General features: G+C 34.0%; 1 pseudogene; it reads right to left on the reverse strand.

The window, feature by feature from the left end:
* Positions 1-162: 162 nt before the first annotated feature.
* On the reverse strand, positions 163-18,024 carry LOC138825140 (ankyrin repeat domain-containing protein 49-like; annotated as a pseudogene).
* Positions 18,025-18,545: the final 521 nt, after the last annotated feature.

Below are 18,545 nucleotides of genomic sequence, written 5' to 3' on the forward strand. Positions count from 1 at the left end.
ATACATTTTGACATCAAAGGCAGTCAATTCACTTTGAAGAATTCCACAGAATCCGTGAATTGTTACTGCAAGATATTGTTGTTAGTTGGATTGTGAAAATATGTTGTATTGACACAAAGGAATTAATGACATTTTTGAAATTTAAGAAAATTAACCGAATCATTAGGATTTAGGAGAACAATTTGTACAGCCTTCCACAACTTCAAAGACTTAGTGATACATACTTATCCTTTTGGTAATATCAAATGCAGTTTCTTCCAAGTGGTTCTTCAGACCTGGTTTGACATAATGGTTCAACAGTTCCAGTGTATTTTTGCTATCTCAGTTTCCAGCAGCAAGATGCAAGGGGATCAAGAAGCCTTTAGTTTGGGCATTGGTATCTGCATCATGATGAAGAATGAAGCCACTCTGTATCATGATGAAGAAAGAAGCCATTCTAGTATTATTCCACTTATATGCACTGTGCAGGGATGTCCAGCCATCTACAGTTATTGCATGTGCCCCTTGAGCCATCAACTCATGGACAATGTCTAAATGTCCACTGTAGGCTTCCCGATGAAGAGGAGTATACTCATCGTCATCCCTAGTATTCACATGACTGGCCTTTTTGGAAAGTATTCTCCGCATTGTAGTTAGCTGGTTATTTTCAGCAGCCCAAAGAAGAAATTTGCTTGGATCCGTCTCCATTTTTTTTCTTGCATTGTTACCATTCCTCACTTTTTCATCTTGTTCCTCATCTTCATCAGAATTGCCTAACCAGATACTTTGAGTGCCAGTGGAAATGAGGTGTCCATATATTTCCCTAATAGTTAATGTTGGTTGAACTGGTCAGAAATATCTGGTGAATTTTCTGCATATGTTTTTTCACCATGATTTATTTTCTTTTTCCATTTTTACTATTCGAAATTATTCTAACTGGAGATTAGGGAATTAATGGAGAGCAAAGGAAAGACGTTCCTCCATATTCAAAGGTACAGACAAAATGAGGACCAGTGGTTTCTCCATGTGCAGTTTATTCTAGGAATGAGAAAGTGTGAAATAATGCCTTCTATATAAATGATTTGGGAAATGGCAGTGCAGAAAGTGAAATGATGCAACCAAAATTATGAAAGCAAAATAAATTAAGATAATTATGGAGCAATCATGTTATCTATGAGAGCCATGAAAGAGAGAGATGAGCTATCCACAAAATCCATGCCTCTGATCAATTTATAGAACAAGCAGAATTTTATGTTTTAAAAAAGATGGAGATAGAATTTATGTATTTACTAGTAATTGGTAAATACCTTTTTAGTTGCCTACATAAGGAGACAAAGCTTTGACCAAGTTACAGACAAGAATCTAAATCCTTGGTAGTTCTAGAACATATCTCACTGAAATCAGTTGAATCACACTTTTCCTGCACAACGAAGGAATAGGTACAGGCTAGGAAAGCAGCTAGAGAAGGCAGGACGTTTGTATCTGTGACAAAAGTTTGTGGAAAATGGTATCAAGGATTACTTACTGGTGATCCACTTGTACTGGAAGCATGATTCTAAACTCTTGCTTGCTGATTCTGAACTATTGTTTTGATCATTATATTCTCCAAGAAGAAAAAGTCAGAATTGATAGCAAAGGACTACTAATACATTTTGACTTTTCATTAGGCATCTTCAATCCTGAAAATCTCATGAAGACAATAGACAGGCCCACTTTTTTAGATGAAAACAAGTGTCTTTAAAAAAAACAAGGAATTTAAACAGTCTTCCAAAGGACTTCTATTTTACTTACTGCATTATACATTTTTTCTAATGTTGAGTAACAATAAATAATGAATCTATTAGAAAGCTCTTAAAGCTTATCTGTTCAATAGTGAGTTCTCTTACACTATATCATGGTATTTTTTGTATGGTGTTAGGAAGAAATTTACATTACTAACTTGAATTTGTGACAGGACAATATCATCACTGTACATCTTTCTTCTATACTCTCAGTTTTACATTGTCATCTAAATATGTGCAATAATAAGTATAGAGGAAAAAGGAGAAGCCACACTGGTGGATCATGGCTTTAAACCTAGCTAATCATAAAGAAGAAATCTGAGAATTGTGGTTTGAAACCAGATCAAGAAAAAAAATAGTCCATTAGATTTTGATTTGAAAGTAACCAGCGAAAGCTACAAATGGAGCTGTGGTTCAAGCAGTGAAATGCTAGCCTTGAGAAAACTAAAACAGAAAAATAACAAATTCTGGGACAGAGTCAGGCCCTTACTTCAAGCTCTAGTATTAGCATCTAACTAATTAATTAATTCGTTAATTAATTAAAAATAATGTAAGTGCTCACATATGGAGAAAATGCTCAAGGATATCACCCTGGCTCTTATTTAAAAAAACTACAATCTACCGAAAAAAAACTATGTAATTTACACCTGTGTATAGGATTTTCATCACCCAAGTGTAGATCCCTGCTCAGTTATCTTTGCAAGGTAACTCTGTTATGCCTGGAGTACCACATAACATTATCACTTAAGTAGAAAGCATTGCAACATGGGTTCACACTATCTCTCTAATGGATTTTTCTCCACACAAATACTCAAATCTTACAATTTATTCCTAATATTTGAAGTCATAGCTTTTCTCTTTAATATCCATAATATTAGAGTTTGAATTTAATGTTTTCTGTCTCCTAAATGGGTGTTCTTACCAGTTTGTCATGTCCCAGCCCAAACTTATCCAGATTAATTTTCAGATAGAATCTGGCTTCCTATTTGTGTATCATCTTTGGCTCAGTCCACTTGATGTTATTCTTCCTGGAATTTAGAATAACAGGTGTCTGGCGTTGTGTACAGATCTTTCTGTCCAGTCTGGGCTTTAACCACTATCCTCCCAACAGTAGACTCCCATATAGTCAGGATTTTCATAAGCTTATCATAGCTGAATTTTTTTGTATTTCCTTCAGGTTCTTGAGTACTGAATTAATTTATGTTTTCTTGGGTTGTTTTGTTTCATTTAAATATATGTATTGAGTGGTTCCTCACTTTTCATTTGGCTTCTTTCACTCAAGTTCTTACCTAAAGTGCTGAGAAACCAATTCTTCTTATTCAAGATAATCAAGGTGAACTTTATTTATTCCAAAGCAACTTCAGTAATATTAAAACATCTTCATATCTATGAATGGTATACAAATGCTAACCACTGAGAAGGGTCTTTTTATTTTCACAGAAGTCTTTGACATTCACAGACTTATCATGAATTATATCAATATAATAAAACTACAAATGCTTGCCAGGAGGAGAAAAACCTCTTATTAATTGTTTGACAGAGGCTTCCTGTCTCGTGAACGAAATATGCTGCTTGATGCAGGATTTGACAGAATCATATTTCTAGGAAGAACCTAAACAATCATTTAACACTAGAGAGTTGAGGGAGATTAATTGACTTCCTCAATAATTTACTTTTATGTCAAATAAAGAGAGTAGACTTTAGAGAAACATGATGAGTTGTATGTAAATAGGTGCTTAGCTGATTTTGTTAATTGGGGTACTAATACAGGGAAATAAAGTACAGCAAGGTAAAAAAATAAAGAACTCTGCATTGAAATACTCATTTGTGTGTGTGTGTGTGTGTATGTGTGTGTGTGTGTGTGTGTGCGCGTGCGCATGTGCATGTGCTATTCATTGCTGAGGCTTGATAGTGCCTAGACACTATCCCAAAGCTTCTGTGGTCAAAGATAGTGGTCTACCACTTGAGCCACTGCTCCACTTCTGGATTTTTGGAGATAATCACATGCATTTTCATGATGGGACTGGCTTTGAACAGTGATCATCAGATTTCAGCCTCCCGAGTAGCTAGCTAAACTGATTCAGTCTCTGAGTAGCTAGTTAAAATACTGGCTTTCCTGTATGCTTCACTGCTCTTTTATACTTTTCCTGAGGTAATCACAAGCATAAATTATATATATATATATATATATATATATATATATATATATATATATATATATATATATATGTCTAATTGCTTAAAAGTAGTTACTGCTTGGCACCAGTGCTCCCAACTGTACTCTTAACTACTTAGGAGGCTTGAGAGCATAACCAAGGCCACATTTTAGTGAACTTCCTTCTCAATCTATACCTGGGTGCATTGGATCATTTCCACCATCCTGCACTATCTAGAGACTAAAATTGGAAGGACTGCAGGATCCAGGCCAGCCAAGGTAGGTAGTGCTACTCTGATGCCATTGATGATGGGAAGGCTAAAAGGACAGATAAGTTGCATGTTCTTGTGGAAAGGAAACCCCTATCCTAAAATTAGCCACTGATATGACGCCAGCCTAGCAAGAACAATACACCAAGTTGAAATCCCCACAATTTCCCAAAACCAAAATAAGTATATACCTTAACATCCAAAAGCATAGTAGAATTTGTTCTTTGCTCTAATATAATCTTTATCGGATTATCATATGATGTGACAGAATAGTTTATTCGTTAAACTTATGATATATTTAAAAGGACGTAGAAAATACTTTCTCACTTCTTAAGTGCAAACGAATGGCAAATTGCCTCATTTCTTACATATTTGACTACCACTAAAAATTCGTCTAATGATTATTATAGTAATATATTCTGATTTAATACTTTACTTTGTAACACTTTTTAAACTTTTTGCTTCTCTGTTGAAGTTTAAGTATTTAAATTGTATCATCAAAATATATTCCTTGGGTACTTGGTGCAGTTCTTTATGAAGTTTTTAACCAATGGCTTCTAAGAATTCTTTTTTTTTATTGTGAAAATATTGTACAGAGGGGTTACAATTACATGGGCAAGATAATGAGTACATTTCTTATCAAGTATTTTTGCCTCCTCTTCTGTTTCCACTTCCCATTCCTCCCCATACCCTTCCTGCCCCCCCCAATCCTCCGCCCCTCCACAGCCAAAGTTGTAAAGTTTGTTTTTCGACATAACATCTTGTACATCTCATTGTTGCAATGGGCTCACCTATATCCCTATTTAAACGATTTGTTTTTTCCCTTCCCCTTCAAAAATTATACCAACAGCAAATACAGTGAAAGCAGGGATTATACCGTGGGGGAGGGAAATGTAAAAGAACAAAGAAATAATCACATGAAAGAAAAAAGCATTTGAATACTGATCTTGGGGTTCATTTCACCTAACATCAACTTATCTGACCTTTTCTGCTTGACTCAGACAAATACTAGTTATTGCAAATAAGGGAAACCATGGGACCTATGATTCTTTGGGCCTGGCTTACTAAACTTAATATAATTTTTCCAAGTGTTTCCATTCCCTAAAAAATAGAGCAATGTCATTCTTTCTGATGGAGGCATAGAATTCCATCTAAAAATTCTTAATTGGTATATTATTTGGTTTATAATTTCAATTTAATTTTATTAAAAAGCTAATTTACTTAGGGGTTACATTTATATAAGTAAGATAATGAGTACATTTCTTATGGAAGGAACATTGGTACCCCTCCATCGATTTTTTTTGTACACGCAAACAACTACTGATGCTTTGCAATTGCTATTGATCAATGGGTACTTCTTCTTTCTTTGTTCATGCATTTTTATTATAAAATTGATATACAGAAGTTTTATATTTACTTAAGTCACCTAAAGAGTACACTTGATTTTATTTTCTAAATTTCAAATTTTGAACTTAATTACTTATTTTCTTTTGTTTCTTTAGGGTAATTCTTTTTTCAGAGTTGTAGGATTAGTTATTAGTTAATTTAATTTTGCATGATTTTTACACATGGAAATTATTCAGACACATATTTTGCTTTTAACATATTTAACATGTGAATATTTAAAATTATTTTCTTAATTTTATATGGCTGGCAAATTTAAATAAATTTATATTTTATTATAGTTCTAAACATATTTTTCCAGGTAACAAATACTTACTGTATTTTCAAGAAGCACATGTTTTATTAAGAAAGGCTTCATTACCTGGTCACTTTTTGAAAATATTTGTACTTGAATTTAAAAATGTTTGAGCTGGGCATGGTGATTTGTGGCTTCCATTTTCTAACTATGAGAGGAACTGCAAATAGGTTTGTAATTCAGAAAAGCCTGGGAAATTATAAGACCTTATTCTAAAAATATCAGAGTGAAATGATTAGAGATATAGCCATCGATAGAGAGATATGGAGCACGCACCTGGTTATCATATTCTAAATCTTGAGTTAAAACACCAGTAACCCCAATCTTTTGTCAAAATAAAACTATACATATTTAAAAATGTTTATTATTTAAAAATTGTTTGCAAAGGTTCTCATGTGTTCTATTTCTTAATTATCAATTTACTTAATCTGTAAGAATACAAGTGTATTGTCTTTTATTTCTCCTAATGTTTAAATAGTACAAGCAATATTATTATTTCATATATTAACCTTCTTTTATTATTTGTGATAATTTCCTCTGTTTAATATGATAATATCAATATTCCAAATGTGTGTATGTGGTGTGTGTGTGTGTGCGTGAGGTTTTGTGTGTGTGTGTGTGTGCTTTGTGTGTATTTTGTAATGTTGGGGGGGGTCACACCATTGTTTCACATATGCTAGGCCAAGGTTTTACCACTGAACTATACTGTCTAGTTGTAATGTAAATAGTGTTTTAAATTATGACTTTTAAATTTTCATTACTAGTGATTTTTCAAAATTATATATGATAAAATGTGATCCATATTCTATCCATGTTAGCAATTTTTATTGTTATTTAGAATATTTCTACTGCTTTTCCACTTTCAAACACTTGGGTTTGTTAGTGATAAAGGTTTTACTTTGTTCTTTTCTCTCTTCATTTTGCCTTTAAAGTTTACTTATTCTTTTATTTCTTTGGAAATTAATTATCATATTCCTATTACAATTTCTTTACATTGTAAGAGGTCTATACAATGCTTTATTTTCTATTTTATTTTTTCCAATCTTCTCTGACTCTCAGCCCACACTATTAGGTAGATTAAAAAGAAACTTGTTTTAGGACACTTTGATTATTTTCCTCCTTCTCTTCTCTGAAGTCTTTCTGTCTTTTGAAACAAAATCTTAATGGCATACAGCTCCTATATGGTCCATCATTCTGTCCCTTCTCACTCTCCTCTGTAGTACAGCTCAAGTTATCATTCAACTTTATTATGCTGTAGTGTTATCTAAATTTTAACTCATTCCTAAATTAATTTTAGTGGATTCAAGCATTCTCTAAAGACATTTTTCTACATATAATATCTGGGGCCTTGTGTTTTCACAAGCTGCAAAATATGAGTGACTATCAAACATCTAGATAACTGTGTAGGATATTGGTCCACCTGCTCAATAAACTCGCATGAAAGTTCAAGGAACACAGGTCATTCAGAACAATCTTGGAAAATGTTCTAGCTTGAGCCCTCATACTAGATTTGAATCTATCACCATGTTTAGTAGTGAAGACAAAATAGCTCTACTATAAGAACAGACACACAGAAGAATGTAACAGATTTATCAAAAATAAATTCTTAGTTTTATGGTCTAAAGATTTTTAAAAGGATGCCATGACTTTATCAAATTAAAATAGAATTTTAAATGGGTGTATTGGCACTATTGCTTCTCTAGATTTAAAGAATGATCTTGGACTACTTACCTCAAACCTTATACAAAAATTTTAAATAAAAATGATTATCAAACTAAATGTGAGATATAAAAACCTATAATACATAAATGTAAAAATTCATGACATTGGATCAGTAAAGATTTCTAAACATTTGACATGGAAAACATTAGTGACTAAAGAAAAGCAAGAATAAACGGGTTAATATCAACTGATAACCTTTCATAATTCTACGAAAGAAGTGAATACATATCCAACCGATAGAGGGCACATATTTGTTAATGCTACAATGTTAATTCTACAATGATCCTTAGTCTTAACTACTTTTATATATTCTAATTACATATAATTTTTTCCTTAACAGGTTATTTCTTTAAAGAACATATGTAAATTAATGGTGAATAAGAGGAGCAAATGAATTAAGCTCCTCTTAAGTATCTAAGAAAAAATACAAATAAAACTCATTTCTGTGACCATAATATAAAAAGATGACATAAAATATAGTAATGCATTTGTGGAGAAATTGATATACTCTAGATAGCAGAATTATTTGAATAATACTGCAATAATTTTTGCAAGGAAGTTTTCAAGTCTTCAAAAGGTCAAAGAGAATTGCATATGATCCAGCCATTACACTTCTATGTATGTATTAAAGAGAAGTAAAAAACTTGTTTGGACAGGGAATGTAGTTCCTTGACAGTGCAATTGAATAGTATGTGTGAGAATCTGGAAATAATCCCCCAAACAAATTTTGAAAAGACACACTATAAAGGATATATGGAGGACAAATTCCTGTAACTGAATTTTGCATCTATTTTAATGTCTGTTCTAAAATTTACAGCATTTCTATTTGAAGAAATGCAAGTTTGTGAAAATTAGGCTTGGAAAACATCTGATTGTACCATTCACTTCCAAAGCACTAAAAATGCATACAATAAAAGGAGATAATATATTGCATGTGAATTTCATGTCAGCAATATATATATACATATTGTTAAAAATAATTCACACAAATTACAGAATACCTAAAAAGATTTTTTCATTGTTGGCTAAAAATTCTTTGTAAACTATAGTTTTTAATACAAAGATGTGTTTCTGTTAATTTTGTTTATTTCGGTATTTTTTGAGTTTATACAGAGATAACTCAATCAAAAAGTGTATGTGATAACTGGAATATCTAGGAATTATGCATCACTTATAAGTAATTGATAACATTTTCTGGTAGAAACTTTTATGTTACTTGCTCAATCCAATTGCTTTTCTCTTCTTTGCTAGAAAAAAGTATTCTCAAGATAAGAGCCAATAGCAGTGAAAAGAAACAAAATACACAATCATCTTGATTTGTTTGTGAAAATAGCAAATGACATAAAACAATTCCACTTAAGGAACTCCAATATTAGTATCTATGAAGATGTTCCTGAATGCCAAGATCCATTGAATTTTTGGAATTTTAATTTCTACTAACATATGAAAATTAGAACAAGAAAACAAATATAGTCTTAGAGCAAACCAGCCCTGGAATGATTTTCTTAATTGTTTTGAAGTTACAAAAGAATTTATACCATTAAAATGACCCTTTCCTATGGAAATCATTTAAAATGTTTATCTCTTATTATAATTCAAATAACAAACAAGAGAAATTTTATAAAATCATTACAAATATCATTTTATTATCATAAAATAGAATAAATGACCAGTCCCAATATATTATCATTAATATTAATTCCTAATCATTACCTAAATATCTTAAGCAATCTAAATAGTCATGTCTTTAGCATAGACGTAAATATTCTCTACATTTTTTTAAAGAGAAGATATTTTTATTGTGAAAATACTGTACAGAGTGGTTACAATTAAATAGGGATACAGGTGGACCCATTGTAACAACAAGATGTACAAGTCATTATGTCGACAATGAACTTTATTTTATACTTTTTACTTAACATTTTCCAGGGGCATATATTCATGTTTCTTTTTTTTAATTGTGAAAATACTGTACAGAGGGGTTACAATTACATGGGCAAGATAATGAGTACATTTCTTATCAAGCATTGTTGTTTCCTCCTTTGTTTCCCATTCCCATCACTTCCCATACACCCCCCCCCGCCCTCACCCAATCCTCCCCCCCATGGAGGCTAAACAATCTTTCTAAGAAATGTTCATAGCAGTTAAAAGAAGTTTTTATGAAATTTGTGTGATATATGTTGTTGTTATTGTTATTGTTAACTTGTTCTTGTTCTTGTTCTTGTTTGCAAGGCTTGGGCATTGTCCCTAAGACTTTTTATGGTCAAAGGCAGCACTCTACAACTTGAGACACAGAGCTAATTCTTGTTTTTAGTGGTTAATTGGAGATAAGAATCTAACAAGTATTTTTCTGACTGGGCTAGTTTTGAAAAAAATTCTAAGATCTCATTACCCAGAATAGCTCGAATGATAGGCGTGAGTCAATGGCACTTGGTTTGATGTTAAATTTTAATTATGTTTTAAGATTTTTGTTTCACTATAAAGTACATCGTTCTACACATAAATTTAGGTATATGTATATATTTCTGGTGAAAAATAATCTCAAAAATGTATGTCTTTCTACATATAATATATATGTGTATGTGTGTGTGTGTGTGTGTGTGTGTGTGTGTGTATATATATATATATATATATATATATATTTCTGAAGACAGACTCCCTCTAAAATTTTTATGCTACTATTTTTTTACCTTTTTCATTTCAAAGATATACACTCTATTTTTCCAAAAGTTTCCTAGAATAAAATAACTAATATTTCTATAGAATGTAGAGTTTATTACATTCAAGGGAATTTCAGATATATACATGATAATATAGTAAAATTTGCAGTATATTATTGAAATAATTTTGTTCAAACTCTTAAATACTTGTGTGTGGTGGTGGGGAGAGAGGAACTTAATTCATACTGGTTAGGAATTTGCAATACTTCAAAAATCTATTCCATAATTTGTTATAAGCACATAGTCAAACTACCTGATATGGTTTAGTTTTTTTTGTTTATTTGTTCAAAATTTTAATATGGATGCGTGCACAGTGGTAACATTAAAATTATTAATCAAAAGACAAATAATCGCAAAATCATAGATATATATCAGACTTTCAGTAGTTAGCACTTATGATGTTAATAATAATTTTGATGGAGAGGATGATGACCACAGTGTAGACTGAAAATGACATTGTTGTGATTGAATAGGAAAAAAAAAACTTTACACATTTTTGAAGGTAGATTTCCCACATTGAATACATAGTAATAAACAGCATTGGATTACATACAATAAGAATAAGAAGAAATATCAAGAAATATAATCACATAAATAGGCAGAGACAGTAAAAACCCTAATTCCTGCAGTCTCTCTAATGTATACTCACTTTTCTTGATGGTACTATTTTCTTATAAATAAAATCGTTTATTTCCACATTTTGATGGACTAAAGTGTAGTTTTCAACTTAGGGTGATTAGTTCAAATAACATTCTCATATAGATACTATTCAATAACCAATGATACATTAAGAGTATGTTCTGCAATACAGCTGTAAACACATGACACAATTTACATAATACCACTTTCATATCTGTAGTTACCTAGAAAAGACATAGGCCTTAGAGCCAGGAGGTAAAACTTATTTTTATTTCTACATGAAACAATTTGTGACTTTATACCAACAAACTGAATTTGACTCTTTCCTTATTTGTAAGGTAAAGTGGAAAATGTAAGTACTCTTCAATTTTTTTTATTCTTGATCTAGAAGTCAACAAATATATTTTTCATTATTTCTGTTAGATTACATTGATTTACAGATGAGAAATGTAAGGCCAACAATCAATGTAGTTAGTAAATAATGATACTAGAATATATGTCTGAGCTCTTCACTCTGGGTGTTTACAAAGAGAGTAATTTGGTGATGGAGAGGACCAGTATGAAAAGACCATGGGGAAATAGCATACTTTCAAAATGGTTGTTTTAGGACTAGGTGACAGTGATGAGTAAATAAATCAGGCTGGTGTTAGGGGCATAAAAAGGAGTACAGAGAAATCATATTGTATAAGTCGTTATGTCGAAAACGAACTTTCCAACTTTGGTGGAGGGAAGATTGGGCGGGGGGCGAGGGGGGGAGGATGGGAAGGGATGGGAAGGGGAAACAAAGGAGGAGGCTACAATGCTTCATAAGAAATGTGCTCATTATCTTGCCCATGTAATTGTAATCCCTCTGTACAGTATTTTCACACTTAAAGAAAGTCATAAAAGCTCCAAAAAAAAGAAATCATATTAGTGATAGAAACTGAGTAAATCTTCATCATTCATCTTATCTAATGGGAAGGAGTAGAAGGGTAAGAAGTAATCTAAAGTGCTTCCACACGTTTGGCTGGCAACTGTGTTAGTGATGTTCTTAGTGATAAGAACCACAGGTGGAAATAATGAATTTAGGGAAAAAATATCTGATAGTTCTAGAGTTTATATTAAACAGATGCAAAATACGTCTGTTTAGACATCATCAAAATATCCACGACCATGAATAGGAAAAAAGAATAATAAAATTGGGGGCATTATTGAAGGGATGAGGAAAAGGAAAGTTCTGACACAAGTGTGAGCAAGTGAACACCAGTGTGGATAAGATTGGAAAAAAGAGATACATAAGGAAATAAAAAAGTAGTAAACAGAGATTTACAGAATTAAAGGAAGGAAAGAATTTGCAGGAAGATCTTGAAGGAAATATGCTATTTGGATTTGAAAAGTAAAAGGACATAGACAAGTTCAATAAGAAAAGTGTTTTGGTGAAAGTCATCTTGATAAAATTTTGAGATATGAATGTTAATCCATAAAATTCTGGATCCATGAATTCAACAAATCCTGTTGATTTTAAATGTTGGGAACAAATGCTTTTATCCTGACATTAGAAGAATTATACAGATATAACTCTCATGAACTTTAATTTTTTGAAGACTTTTTTAGCCAGGAGTTTATAGCTTGAACTACAGCACAAACCAGCCTAATTTGTCCTATAGTTCCAACGAGTGGCCCATGTATTCACATCAGTTAGGAATTTTATTAAAATATCTTTAGATATGTTTGGGTATCTTATCAACCCATTCATTATAAATGTAAGAAAAGTAACACCAAGTAGTAGTTTGAACATACATCTTTACTGATGTGACTGCAGACTCCTGGAGTTGATTCTTCTTTAGAATAGAAAATGCGTCAGTAGCCATTGACACATCATAACTGTCATATACTTTATTTAACTCTAGTTCTTGGTAGGGATATTTCCAAGCTGAAATAACCGTGTCAATCAACCTGCCACAAATTCTTATAGGTAGGTAGTTCTCTTATAAACTTCAAACTTTTATTGAATGGAAGAGTTCAGACATTACCCTCACCAGTAGGATTAAATGCCTAAAAAGATAAGACATTTTGCTTTAATGCCTTTCTTTCATTTTCTCAAACCCATTTGCAAGTAGGGAGGATTCTGATGTAACAATAATACAATGATGACTAGTACTAACACAACATCTAGGATTTAGTGTTAATTTGGATACTTTCTAATTAGCTCCAGATTTTGTGGATATTTATATTTCTCCTGGGAAAACTAATGAGCTCCAAGAAAACCTCCCTAAGGAGCCTTTCAATTCTAACATCACTGTTTGTCTCAAAATTCTTTAAACTCTACATCCTCTAATGTGGCATAGTGTTATACTGTGGAACTTTTCTCCTGAGAGAGTGAGTACTATCCTATTGCTTAACATGGACAAAGTACCTTCATACATAGACTGGGCATGTGCAAACAAGAAGTGGTAGTTGAACAATGTTCTTAGCAGTTTGTACAGATGAAATGGAAATAGAGCAACTATGAACTCAAAAGGAATGTGCAAAAAAGACAATGGCACAACGTGGAATGTGCCAAGGAAATGCTGAAGTATAATTTCAAATTATGAGCTGAGGTGTCAGAGTGTGTTCAAAGTACAGCTTTAGACAATGTAGTTGGATATCTTGGGGGGTGGGAATCTGCTTTAAACTATTTTGAGATAATTGTACATGTAGAAGCTCCTAACTCTGACTCTAATAAGCCACAACATCATCAACTTAAGGACTATTTCCAAGTGCAAATTGAGAAAAGAGGGCTCAACACAGTTAGTGTTCAGGTTGAAGTAATGGAAATCACATAACTTTTCTTATAAGTCTTCATTTATTTTGGAGCATTAAAGTAGGAAAAAGCCAAGTAAATATTTTCAAGAATCTAAATTGAGTGGAAGGTATGATATTGGTCTCTTTTTAACTTGGAAGTTAAAATTATGTCTTTTTATACTCTAATTTGGGAAAATGATCTGCTGTCAGTTATTTTCTTCTCTTCCCCTTCTTTTGCCCTTCCACTTAATTAATTAATTTTTGTTTAAACAGACACACTTGAGCTTGTATTTCTAAATGCTTCAAAATTATCTGAACTACTTCCTACTGCTGGCAGTCCCCTATATCTTTCTCAAGGGAATATTTTGTCACTACCATTTTTATCCTATATGATATTGGATATCATTCTGCCTAATTCAGTGCAAGATATGCATTAGATTTATCCAGATATCTCAACCTTTGTACCACCATGAAATCCTATCTTACATAGAAATCATAATTTTATAAAGTCTGGGGAGGTGGCATCTGTCATTTTTGAATGACCGTAAGTGATATTTACATGCAATCATGTTTTAAACCAATATGTCACTCAGTAAATGAATAATTAACAAAATTTGGTATATATATGGTATATATATACATATATACCATATATATATATGTATGCACACACACACACACACACACACACACACATATATGTGTGTGTGTGTGTGTGCGCGCGCGCAGTGGAATTCTAAGCTTCCAATTCCAAATGGAAAGACTTGGAAAAATCCTACTAATAAAATAAACAAGACACAAAGAAAGAAATTCCATAGTTTCTCTCAGTTGTAATAAGTAGGAAATATCTAGGATAGTCCTAGCAAATGAGCAGAATGGGTCAATGGATACATATAAGATGATGCTAAGCAAAATGACCTCCTAGATATGGAAACAGAGGATTTTCTTTGTGGTTGATGTTTTTAATGTACTATTTGTTTTCTTTTTCCTTTTGCGTTTTCCCCAATGGTTTGTTCCCTGCTGTATTTGATTTCAGGATCATACACCATTGTATATACATTTATCTTAATTTGGCAAGGGAAGAGGAACAACAAAATTTCGAGACAAAGGACAAAGGGCAAACCAACTCAATAGCAGTTCTCACAATACAACGTGTTGGAAATTTAACATTACAACTTGTGAGGGGTATTGGGGGGAAGGAAACTGTGAGAAAAGTGAAGGAAGGGGTAAAAAGTTCGACATGTTATGTATTCACTACCTTACAATTATTGCAACCCGTTCTATATATCACCTTGACAGTAAAATTAAATTTAAAAATAAGCTACATAAAATATAATTTCACTGTATTGGTATAGTAAATATTATTCTGTTATCCTTTTCTATATCAGAGGGTCATCAACTTGAATGTTATCAAAGTATACAATATTTTCACAATATACTTGCCATTATTTTGAAAAAAACATAATTTTAGTATTGTCTCATAGTAAAACAGTAAACAGTTCAATCTATGGAAACTCTTAACTTTTAAAACTAAATAATTGTTAAGAGGACAGAATATATGTGTTCTTCAATATGCCTATGACTACTAAATACTCATTTTCAAATTTTGAACATGCCATACCAGAGACATTTAAAACAATATCTGTTTACTTTTTATTTAATTCTGCAATACTGTTTCCAATTGGACGTTACATATTTAAAAGTCAACAGAAAAAAGAGCCACATTCTGTTAGAAGATAAACCTGTGAACTATGAACTATCTATAATAATTAATTACAGAAGAGTAAACATTGTTCATGAGAGTAAGCTATTCTTTCTTTCTTTCTTTCTTTTCTGTCGTTCTTGGTTCTTGAACTCTGGGCTTGAGCACTATCCTTGCACCCTTCAGCTCAAGGCACGTGCTGTACCACTTGAGCCAGAGCACCACTTCTGTTTTTCTAGTGGTTAATTGGAGATAAGAGTCTCACAGGCTTTTCTGACTGGGCTGGCTTTGAACCGAGATCCTCAGATCTCAGTATCCTCAGTAGCTAGGATTACAGGCATGAGCCACCGGCGCCGGCTTAAGCTATTATTTATATGTAATTCAATGACAAGTTTTTATGCCATAAAGTCCTAGCCCAACAGTTTCTGACTTGTAAGGTACACCATAAAATTCCCTAAATTCACATCATGACAAGCTTATCACTATTGTGAAAAAATACTACACTTCTGCTGTGATGACCTCCCAAATTTGCAAAGAACAGTACACCAAATGTTGTTGCATCATTTCCATCTCCCCTCCCCAGTGGTATTCTTGAGATCAGAACACTTGCAAATATTATTTACTTTTATTTTTATTTTACATTTATTTTATTATATATTATCTGTTGGGTCTTCGTCCATCCCAGGAAAGATGGATGGGGTCCTAGGCAATGTAAGTGCGCTGCTAGCCCATTTCCCAGCCTCCCTTAACCCGGGAGACAATCAGACACAGGTGGGAGTCAAGTGAAAGTAACTCATTTATTAACACACAACAAGCACTTTTTAAAAGCAAAAAAGATCGGGTGGCATGAGGAGGAAAGGGAACCAACCAATCACTGTAAATGTCACACCCTATTATGCACCTAAACTTCCACAAGCTGTTTATGCACTAAACGTAAACCGATTGGACTCTGCCCACTCAACTCTCTCTCAGCACAATCTTTGCTGCCCACGTGTCCCACAGATTCCCCCTTTTTGTTTTAATGGCAGGCCCACCTCCCATTTAGTTATTCTTTTCCCTCCTCTGTAAAGGTTATTTTAACAGGATTGCATTGGTAAAAATAGCATTGGTCATGCAGGGGGTTCAAGGCAAGTCTAGGGGGCGCGATTCGCCAGACAAGGATAAGGAGGGCCCTTGTGCAGGATTCCAGAGCCTGTCCCAGTGACCTCACATCCCCACCTAGCACAGTAATAAACATAAGCCACACTACAGTTAGAAATATCTGAAGCAGTTCGATTACTTTTGGGATATATATATAAAAGTCATTATCTCGTAAGGTTGTACTCTTCAGAACATGGGAGCAGCCTGGGTATTGGGAGATCCACACATGCCGCTCGGTGCATCCTAGTGGGCCCCCACATTCAGGCTGTTCTACTATCATCCAGAAAAATGAGGAAAGTTTAAAACAAACTCTGGAGACATAGCAAAGCAATCCCAGGCACCTGGTGTCTTTTAAGTAAGCCAGTTCCTAGTATGTGCCTTTGAGCAAGCACAGGGGTCAAAATGACCTTTGAGCTTTACTCTCAGCTCCCAACACCCCATAGTCTTTGTTTAAAGAAGTGAACCCGCCTGTCTTAGGTTGGGTGGATTGCCTTGTCTGCCTTACCTATCATTGGGAACTTCTTCAGAGCAAAGCTGAATGCCCTGTCTTAGGTTGGTCAGACTGACAACCCCTCTTACCTGTCTCTGGCTGGGGTTCCTCTTGGGGGAAATTCATTCACTTGGAGTTTGATCTTATGTAACTAGATGGCTAAACTCATAAGAGTTTTGCAGTGCACGGATAATGCAAAGAAGGTATAGAAAAACCATCAGCAAAAGCATTACCAGGCCAAGCAATATCATTAGCAGTCTTTTAACATTAGTCAGGGATGGGATAGCAGTCTTTGCCACTTCAGAGTCCAAATGTGGGGGTTTTTCTAATCCAGCTATTTGCCTGTGGGTTTGAAAAAGATCTAAAGACAAATTATTATGACTAACATTCTGTATTAGTGCCATAGCAGCTGCTACTGTAGAGGCAGCTAATGAATTAAAGGCCAAAATCATACCAAGTTTTAGACATGTTTACAGGAAGCGTATGGATTCAAGTAATGCCGCTATACAATCATTTAGTAAAAGAACAATGAGAGCAAGTAACATTAAAATAATTAGCTAAACACATGCCTCGGCCACCATAGTCATTTTTTGTTCCTTCTTGGTTTGTTTATCCTTGGGCATCCTGTATAGAGAAAATGGGTAAAAACTTAAGGATCCTGGCAGGGATCCAAATGGGGCATGTAGGGCTAGATCTCAGGCAGAAGGTAAGTGTGAATGATGCCCACAAGGAACAAACACTGGGAGAATAGGCTTAAGCAGGTCTCCTTTATACTTGCTCATGGTGGTGGGGGGGTACGGGAGGGGGGGGGATTTTGTAGCCCCAGATTTCCCAACCTCCTGAGTTCTTCCCTTCCCTACTAATCACTTCATGGGGAGTTGATGTAAGGCACTTGTGACAGGCACTGCTTGGTGACAGGCACTGATTGGTCCCCCGGGGGCATGTAGGGAGCTTGAACAGCTCATTGTTCTCAAGCTAGGCAGATGTGCCTGTGGGTCACATCTCTATGAGCAGGAAGTACAGGAAGTGTGCTTCAACTACTATTCTAGCTTACTCAACCAGATCTGACCGGCTCTACCCACAAATTCCCCTTTTTCTTTTAAAAGGACCATCATTATGGTGACCCGTCATTGGAGGCATTTTTGCCGGGAGTGTAAGCATTTAATAATTCCCAGGAGAATAAGTGCTAAAAGCGCAAGGCCTCCCCAGGTGACCAGAGAGGATGGTGAAAACCATTGCTGTAACTTTTTAAGCACATCTTCTAAAAATGAGGCAGCGCAAATAAGCTGTATGGTGGTCTGATTTAGGCGGGTAACATCATGCAGCAGGTGGTGGGTGAAGTTTAAGTACTTAAGGGCCCAAGGGCCTTCGATGTAGTTACTAAGTTCAGTGACATTGGGCGCTGGAGTCGAAAGCTGACAGACAAAAGTAGTGATAGCCTTACATAGTGCTCCTTGTAATCGAAGAAACGTAATCTGTTTTTGGA

This window comes from Dipodomys merriami, unplaced genomic scaffold (genome assembly GCF_024711535.1).
Source record: "Dipodomys merriami isolate MVZ:Mamm:240054 unplaced genomic scaffold, mDipMer1.0.p SCAF_135, whole genome shotgun sequence".
Taxonomy (NCBI): Eukaryota; Metazoa; Chordata; class Mammalia; order Rodentia; family Heteromyidae; genus Dipodomys; species Dipodomys merriami.